The 9122-nt window shown below is 39.2% G+C and overlaps 1 protein-coding gene across 3 annotated transcripts in view; it reads right to left on the bottom strand.

Annotated features, from left to right (window-relative positions):
- The window catches only part of LOC103371686 (KAT8 regulatory NSL complex subunit 1), a 40174-nt gene extending 31750 nt beyond the window's left edge, over positions 1 to 8424 (bottom strand). For 2 of the 3 annotated variants that reach the window (XM_008301095.1, XM_008301093.1), the window contains exon 1: positions 839 to 1345. The gene's annotated coding sequence lies outside the window, so the exon portion shown is untranslated. Of the gene's footprint in view, positions 1 to 838; positions 1346 to 6550; positions 6634 to 8408 lie in introns of those variants that run through there. The other variant, XM_008301094.1, reaches the window with a different exon arrangement.
- Between the last annotated feature and the right edge of the window lie 698 nt (positions 8425 to 9122).

The following is a 9122-nucleotide window of genomic DNA, read 5'->3' on the forward strand; positions in this document are numbered from 1 at the left end:
ATCAGTGTTTGTATCACCGAGACGTGCCAGAAACAGAAAGAAGGGGGGGAAATATATAAATATAAAGAAAAAATCCGACCACCTCTCCGAGCAAACTAACAAGAAGATAAATATCTGCTCGGACTGTGTCACTCTATACACTGCGTGCAAATTAATGCGCTTCGCTTCTGGCTAACGTTAGCTCAGGAAAAGCTGCTGATGCAAGAAACACAACCTGCTCGCAAAGCTAGCGTGCAGGCTCCCAATAAGCCAGCTGCAGTGGAAACGCTACCTGCCCCTTCCCCACATTATCTGATATTTTTTTTTGGGTTGCTTTCGTTTTTGTTTTCTGTTTTGCAGAGAACAAAATTGAAAAGAGGCGAGTTTCTGCTTCTTTACGCAAACCTCGTTAGGCAAGTAAACATTTTAAGTCAGTGACTACGCAACCTACGCACAGCACAGTGGCAGTTTAAAGTCAATAACGCCCAAAGTATTAGGCATTAAACGTTCTGTATAAACAAGAAAGGAGGGTGCAATCGCATCACAGCGAAACCAAGGGGCTGCTACAGTGCACATATGCTTACAATAAGGAGGCACACTCACTCGTTATGATCACAACTTATTTTAAACAACGCTTTACGACCTATTGCAGAGCGGAGACATGGTATGCATTGTAATTAGGAAATAAATACAGGCAGCCCCGTTTTAAATCCACGGCGGCCCTCCGTGGGCTTCCTCGCAAGCTGGTGGGTGATCAAACGGTACGTAGCGTTAATGCAGATATGTCAAAAGCTGAGAAGTTGGGAGTAGACCCTGCCAGTCTAGCTAGCTCGCTAACAAAGAAAAAGGAGGAACCTACCACGTGACGAGGTTGCACTATCCGAGGGAATTTCGGCAACAATCCCCTGCAGTTTTAGTGGAAAAAAACCAACGGGTGCTGGCACCAAAAGGAAAAAAAAAAGAAAAAAAAAAAAAAAAAAGCGAGCTTCGACTCGATCACTCTGCCATTAATTAGTCCGGAGGAGGGGGAAGAAAAATTGCAGCCAAGGGTGCGGAAAGGGGCCCGGTTCGCGGCGCCGCTCGGCTTCGTTCCGGATTCAGCAATGGGCGAATCAACGATCTACACCTTGCTCGGCGGCTAGCTCGCCTCGCCGCTACAGCGAATATAAGACAAGGCCGTGAAACAGTCCTTTCTACCCCGAATTAGTTCAAACGTAGGCGATTTCACGGCAATCCTGCGGCAGAAACTCCGATTCCCAGTAAGCGAGAGGTAATCCGGATGGCAGTTTGACGCGAGGCTTTTTCTCTCGTTTTAGGGAGAGACGCTTAGAAAATGGCGGCTAGCTCCTCTCCCTCGGATTTGAGTCTGACAAACATAGAAGTGCTGTGTGTGTGCGCGCGCGCGCGTGTGTATGTGCGCGCGTGTGTGTGCTGCCTGCTGGTAGGCGGGAGACATTTCTCATACTCACCACTAGAGTAAAGGGCAGATAAGAAACGACATAAAAGCTCAAAAGAAGATACCACAGGAGGGCATTGTCTTCCAAAAGATAGCGCAATGTCACTTTAGCACTTGTTATTCACCGGGCTGCTGTAAATGGAGCCACTGGTTAAACTGGAATTCTGATTATTATTATTGCTCTGGCGTCTCCTCAACCACAAAACATAAGATCATGTTTAAAGGAAGGGCTGGGGATTAAAGTGGGGAATTCATCACGATTAAATGTATTTATTTGAATCAATATCGATAATTATTGATATTATTAGTTGCCCCTTTTTGTGATAATGACTGGAAGTAAAAAGGTTTGACTGGAATTGAACCACTTTGGCCTGTTTGTTATGGTATACAGGAAGTAACTAGAAATAAAAAGCACACGCCAACAAATTAATTATCCACATAAACAAGGATATGTGCTGATGTTTAACGACCTATTTTTGATAAAGAACAGAAGTAAATAGGTTTAATTGGAATTTAACCACTTTGCCTGTTTATTATAGTAAACAGGAAGTAACTTAAACCAAAAGCACAAACAAATAAACAAACAAGCCACTTAATAACTAGAGAACCAATAAATATTGAACATGCTAAATACTGATAATGATAATAATTAAAGACCTATTTTTGATAAAGACCAGAGGTACATGGGTTTAATTAAACCACTTTTGCCCATTTATTATGGTAAACAGGAAGTAGGTTATACTAGAAAATAAACAAATAAATAAATTAGCGACATGAAGTAAACATAAATAAGGATAGCAAGGCAGCACCACTTAATATAAGGCTGAGCGATACAGCGGAAAAATGTAATCACAATAAAATGTTTATTTTACCCTATAACTAATATTTTTTCCTTTTTTAAAAAATAAATAAAGACCAGATGTAAAAAAGTCTAATTAGAATTTAACCACTGCTGCCTGTTGAGAATGGTAAACAGGAAGTAACAAAAAAGCACCACAAAGAAATAAAAATATATAAGGATAAGAACACAGCATGGCTTTGGATAGGGTTTTGCTAAAAAATGTATCACAATAAAATATTTGATTTCAGTCTACACCAGTCATTATTATTATTACTACTACTATTATTATTAACAACAATAATAATAATTTAACCAGTTTTGTCTATTGATTGTGGTATACAGGAACAAACTTAAACTGGAAAACACACACAACTAAATAAACTACTCACATAAATAAGAACAGAGATGCGACAAAACACAACGTTAGCAAGATGGCTAAAAGGCAAGCTGGCACCGCTGTGCTAAGTGCGTACCAAAGTACTAACAGTATTTCGTAATCTTGAATTCTCGAAAGCTCCAACGGAAAACCGGGCAAGATCAGTGTCAGTAAAAATCAGCAACCAACCACTGCACTAAGCAAACTAACAAGAACACAAAGATAAACATCTGGTCCGACCCAGTCACTCTATACAGTCCACTGCTGCTGCTGTTTCTCCTCAACCAGAAAATATGCGTCATACTTTAAGGCAGTTGATAATTTGAATTTAACCACTTGTGCCTATTTATCACGGGAAGTAGCTCGAACTGATAAACACGCAAATAAATAAGTTACCCACATAACTTAAAACAGACATGTGACAAAAATATCCACATCCAACATTAGCCAACCACAATCGCCACAATGTCCTGCTGATGTTTACAAAAGCATTTGTGATTTTAAAAGGCAGCCTGGCGCCTCTGTGCTGACTGTGTACAAGAGAGTGGTAACTGTATTTCATAATCTTGAACCCTGGAAAGTTCCAGCAGAAAACCAGACAAGATCAGTGTTTGTATCACTGAGACGTGCCAGTAAACGTCAGCAACCGACCACTGCTCTAGGCAAACGAACAACAACACAAAGTTAAATATCTGGTCAGACCCTGTCACTCTATACAGGCTACTGCTGTTGCCTCTCCCGAACCTGGAAATATCTCTCAAGCATTAAGCTAAGGCCGGGCGATAAAACTGACAATTGTGATACCACGTTCCCATTCGATCACTATTAATAAAAACAAATAATAATATTCAAATAAATTACCAATAAGACAGCATCAGTGAAGGTGGGCTCGGAGACAAAGCTGAAAAAGTTATCACAATAATGTGTTTATTTTCAGTCAATATCAAGAATTATTGATTAGCTTTAATGACCTATTTTTTTTATATAAAGAATATGGGAAAAAGGTTTTAGTTTAACCACTTCGGGCTTCTTAGAATTTAACCATTTTTTATCATTTTCATTAAGCTGATAATTTTAATCTTAACACAACTAGGAGAAACATACAGAAATATTTTTTCGCACTTAAATTTCAATAAAAAATAAAATTATCTTGACGTCAAGCCCTCGGCGTAGCCGTCAGGAGTGTGTCACTTGTAAGGTAGAGATGATTTTTGTTACACGTTTTCATGACGATTTGAGGCCTTTAAGTGAAACAATGAAAACATTCTGTTAAACTATATTTTTTATTGCTAGTGACTGAGCTTCAGTACATTTTGCTATCTTATCACTATTTTATTGCCCCGGCCTACTTTAAGGTCACCTGTTCCTATCCACAAAAGGCACCCATGTACAAAACATTAAATATAATAATGAATACAGCAACAGACAACGTTTGATTTGCTCTTCTAAACAGCAAATTATGCTTGCACTAGCCTGTTATGCTTCCTCATGCTATTAGACGCTACAGAGAAAGGGACCACCCCTTTGATTAGACTGAGCCCGATCAATAACTGCCTGTTTCTCATGTCACTTTAAACAGGAAGTGGATCGCCTACCACTACGGCAATTTTTGTGAAGGTGCAGCCAGTGGCCACAAGAAGGCGCACTTCTCCACAGAGCCACAGCCCACATGTAATAAAACAGCACACGCTGTGCGAGAACAACGAGGACCAAACAAACATGACATAAAATCTACCACGCCTCCACTGATCACTGAAATTAACCCTATAAGAGCAAATCACCAATACTGTCATTTATTTAGCACATCAAACCTGCGTGTTAAGTCTCTGTCAGAGGGTAGTAATTGGTAATTTGAGGCTGGAGCAATAGTTGGTTGTGTTGTACCAGATGATGATGTAACGCAGCATAAATACAATGCAGTGCCCTCAAAAAGTATGTTAACAGCAGCATTACATCACAGCACTGACGTAATGCACATAAATAGAATATATATAAATATATAGACATGCCATGTGCACATAAATAGCATGAAATACAAGCTACAGACAGTTACTACTTCTGACTCGGTGCCGTGTTTTGATCTCAGATTCGACGCTATTATTTTCACTCTGCTGTTAACATACTTTTGCAGCGCATTGTGTGTACTATTTATAAGGCCGTCCAGTACCACAAACTGTAGCCTCAGAGCTACATAAAGGAATTTCAACAAAACAAACATTAAGTAGGGCTCAGTGTTGTTGTTTTCCTGCAAAATACCCTTAGAATATAAAAGCAGCCAAGATTTACAAGTACAAGAGTTTTGTATTGAGAAAAAGGCAACATTTAAAGTGGGATCTACCCAGCAGATAATTGGATAACAAAATCTGAAAGCGTTATTATTTGAAAAGCTAATTTAATTTCTGGCTGAGTTAAAAACTATCCTTTTGGCAAACACTGGAACATTTTAAAATAAGTTTGGATCATTTTTAAACTTTAAAGAGGTAATATTCTAATGTGGCTTTTGTGCCAATTTTCTTATGTCCTTAGATTACCCATAAATGCAGCTAAACTTTATGTCGGCTGCCTTGAATTAGCATGTAGCTATCGTGTTCTGTATGCACTGGCTGACTGGAGAATGAATCCCTAAAAGTTTAGCATCATGTAGCTTAAACTCTATAAAGTGAGTCTATTTTTAGCTTTTACGTTTGGGACAAATAGAACATTTAGAACAGTAACTTCCTCCCTTCTTTCAAGTTTTTTCCTGTTATAAAGCCTAATGTTTTATGTTCATTAGATTGCTCACATTTTTAAATTCTATTACATTGCACAGATACAAGTTATTGTTATAATGCAATTTTCATGCTGCTCCTCACAGAGATTATCACCGACTCTCGATTTTATTTCATTTTTTTGCTGAGGAGGTTCATGTTTCAGCAGCTACTCGCCAATTTGTACTTTATCTACTGTTGCTTATGCGCATCCTGTTTATTTTCTATGACATTTAAGTAAACAGCTGTTTTCCACTTCCTGTGCACTACAAGGTTTTCCCAGCAAAGACTTGTTGCATGTTAGATGTTTACAACGTCGAGCTACATCCTATCATTTGTCATCGTTATTTAGGCCTGACCAGAAATGGTAAGCAGTGCGAATTTAAATGGACCCAGCCCCTCTGATTAGAACTGCTTGTGACTTACACTGACGTTAACCACTTTCCCTGTTAAATAATGAAAATTAATGCACAACACTTATTTGCAACAGGTCTTGCATGGCCTCTATGCATTATCAGACTACCAGAGAAGACATGCATCATAAATCAGTAATTATCAGTGTCAGTGTGAGTGTGTGTGCATGTGTGAATCAGGGAGAGAGCAACTGTCTGTCTGCTGGCTCTGAAAATTTAACCAAACGCAGGAGGAAAACGACGATTGTCAGGATCAAATAGCTGATGGGTTTGATGAGCTGCATTTATCCAGGACTGATCAAATCATCCATCTTCTCATCCTGCTCCAGGTCACGGTGGCCATAGCTCAGGTCAAGACGCCTAAACATCCAGCTCAGATCATTCAGCTCCTCTTGGATTTCATGACACTCCAACACTTCATAGGACGTGTAATCCACCCAACCCACTCTGGGTCTCCTCCCAGCAGTGTGAAATACCTCCACAGGGATGTGTCCAGCGGGTATCCTAATCGGATGCATCGTGTGAGGCTCCTTCCGGACAAAAGAGCAGCTATCTCTTTGGGGTTAGCTGCGGCACCCGAAAATGGCAACACAATTGTATCCGGGATAATATCCTTTTTGTTTGGCCACTACTCAGACCCAGTGACCACAGGAGAGGACTGGTCAACAGCATCAGCCTTGGCCTTAGTGAGAAACATACTAAAATAAAAGGAACATTATAAGCATTGTTTAGGAATACCTTTAACTCCATTTGTGAAATACTCCACTCAGTAATCCAAGGGGCCATAATTCCAGTTACCACGTGCGTAAATGTCAGGAAATCTACAAAACAACAAAGAAAAAATAGACAAACATTAGTTTTCTCTTGGCTTTAGTTCTCCCTCAAGCTGCCCCAGTCATATCCACCCTTAGTTTGTTTTATCGCCTTGTTGTTTTGTACTGATCTGTAGTATGCTTTACCTTGGCCGTCCTCGTCATACAATTGTGTTCACATGCGTTTACATTTAAGTTTACTGTGATTGTTGTTGCTCACTCCATACATTTAAATGTACTATTAGTTCTGAACTGATTTTTTCTGGGTAATTTTCCAGCCTTTACTGAAGCAACAGTTGAGGAGTGACAGGTATGGACTATAATATGTCGTCGGTTCTTAACATTTAAGTTAGTCAGTATTTTGTATTAGGGTTTCGACTAATTAATTTTATTGTTGATTAATCTGTCAGTTATTTACTCGACTGATCCATTAGCAGTTTGATACAAAACAGTCAGAAAATGGTGAAACAGTCAGAAAATGGTGAAACAGTCAGGGTTTCCCAAAGATCAAGATTGTGATCTTATTTTGTCTATAAGCCAATTAAAATATACACATTTGAGATGCGGGAATCGAAGAAGTTTTACTTTTTTTTTCTTGCTATATTAATCAAAATGATTAACCAATTATCAAAATAATGCATGATTAATTTTATAGTTGACAACTAATTAATTAATTGTAGGAACTCTATTATATATAATATTTTGGCGCCTTAACGTCAGTATTTAGTCAGCTTTATTTGTATTATACAAAATATTTCAGCATAACTTTTCAAATTAATCAGGTAATTTGTTCTAAATGTGCTTTATAAATGACTCGACTAGACTTGTTGAATCCTGTTTAAACATTTCAGCAGAGCCAAGCTCAGAAAATAATGTCAAAACTTAAGTAAACATGTTAAATAAATACATATTTGCACATTTAATTATACCATAGAGTCTTAACTTTTAACGTTGTAAATTAATAATAATTAATTAATATTATATTCAATAATTGTGCAGAGTCTTGACCTGAATATTTACATTAATCTGTTAAATTGTCCTGATAAGCATTAGTGTAAATGACTTGACATGAGTGTTTAAAATTGCTAGTTAAATTTAAATATTCATCTTATTTTTCTAGTGGAAATCACTTTGGCTCAGCGGCTGCGGTTTCAAATGTGCCGTATAAATAACTGTAATATGACTAGTTAAACACTATTTAGACATTTCAGCACAGAGCCAGGCTCAGAGAATAAAGTTCTTAACTGTGCTGGCAGTGCTGCGGGTCTCAGGGCTTCTTGACGTCCAGCTGGCAAGCTAACGCTAGCAGGCTAACGTTACCTACACTAACGTTATCACTGCAAAATTTATAATGAAAAAGTTTTAGATGTTGAATAATCATAATACGGGGGTTGGAAATTCAAAAGCAAGTTATAAAAACGGCTTCTTTATTGAGCATCGTGTAGAAGAATGCGTCGCCGGTGTTTTTTTGACACACAATTAACAGTAGTTTCTCTAAGCGCTAGTTGAGCAGCTAACGTTAGCCAGGCTAATGTTTGAGACTGGCCAATAACAGCCCACCGAGCTAGCAGGCTAAGCTAACGCTCGCTAGCTTGTTTGCTTCCCGATCCCGCACTGACTTCTCAATGACTGCCGTTTTTTTTGCACGTTTGGCAGAAAAGTGCACTCAAAAAATCCAACCTGCTCAAATCAAACAGCCGAAGGTTCAACTGAATCAGTGTTTTTTCCTGTCAAGCGGGGTGTTCGTTATTTTTGAGAAAATAACAAGACAAAATCTTACTTACCTGCTTGTCCTGTTACTAACCGTTTACGACTTGATAACATCCCTCCCCCGCGCTGCTATTGGTCCAGGCTCCGATTCGAGGCTTCCCATTGGCTCCCGCGGCTGTCAGTCTTCGCAAATGCCCGTACAGCGGAAATGTGGACGAAAGTTCATAGCATGAAACTTCACATATCCAAAAAATATTGTTTTCATCTGAGAATGTTTTCTTGAGTCCCACAACTTCCCCATCATCAATAAACGGCTGCTTTTGCTGCGCCATAACGCGAGTGTTGTTTACACCGCACGCATGCTAGCTACTCACACTGCAGCCTGATGTGTTTTCACTCCAACTAACTACACTGTCTTAATATTTTAATGCTTGGTTTTGGAGACTTTACCAAGAAATAACCCTCTGAATCTAACAGCACAGCACAAACCACGCACACACAATGCAACTGGCTGCACATGAGTTTGTTAAATATATTTCATTTGAGCTTCTATCTTGCATCCTAATGCTAAACTGCTGGGGTGAGATGTGACCTGTGTGAGTCTCCCCCAGAAAGCAGGACAGGAGACACAATGGCAGGCAAATCCTCTACAGGAGCCCAGTTTGAGCTGAAGCCGGCGGTGCATATGTGCAGGGAAGCAACAGAGCATGCACGGAAACGGAGGTGCTGTTAGGATTTTGACATGTCGGGGTCGTAGCAAAGCACAGAAATCTTTAGATTCGAACATA

Source organism: Stegastes partitus, unplaced genomic scaffold (genome assembly GCF_000690725.1).
Source record: "Stegastes partitus isolate 25-593 unplaced genomic scaffold, Stegastes_partitus-1.0.2 Scaffold1628, whole genome shotgun sequence".
Taxonomy (NCBI): domain Eukaryota; kingdom Metazoa; phylum Chordata; class Actinopteri; family Pomacentridae; genus Stegastes; species Stegastes partitus.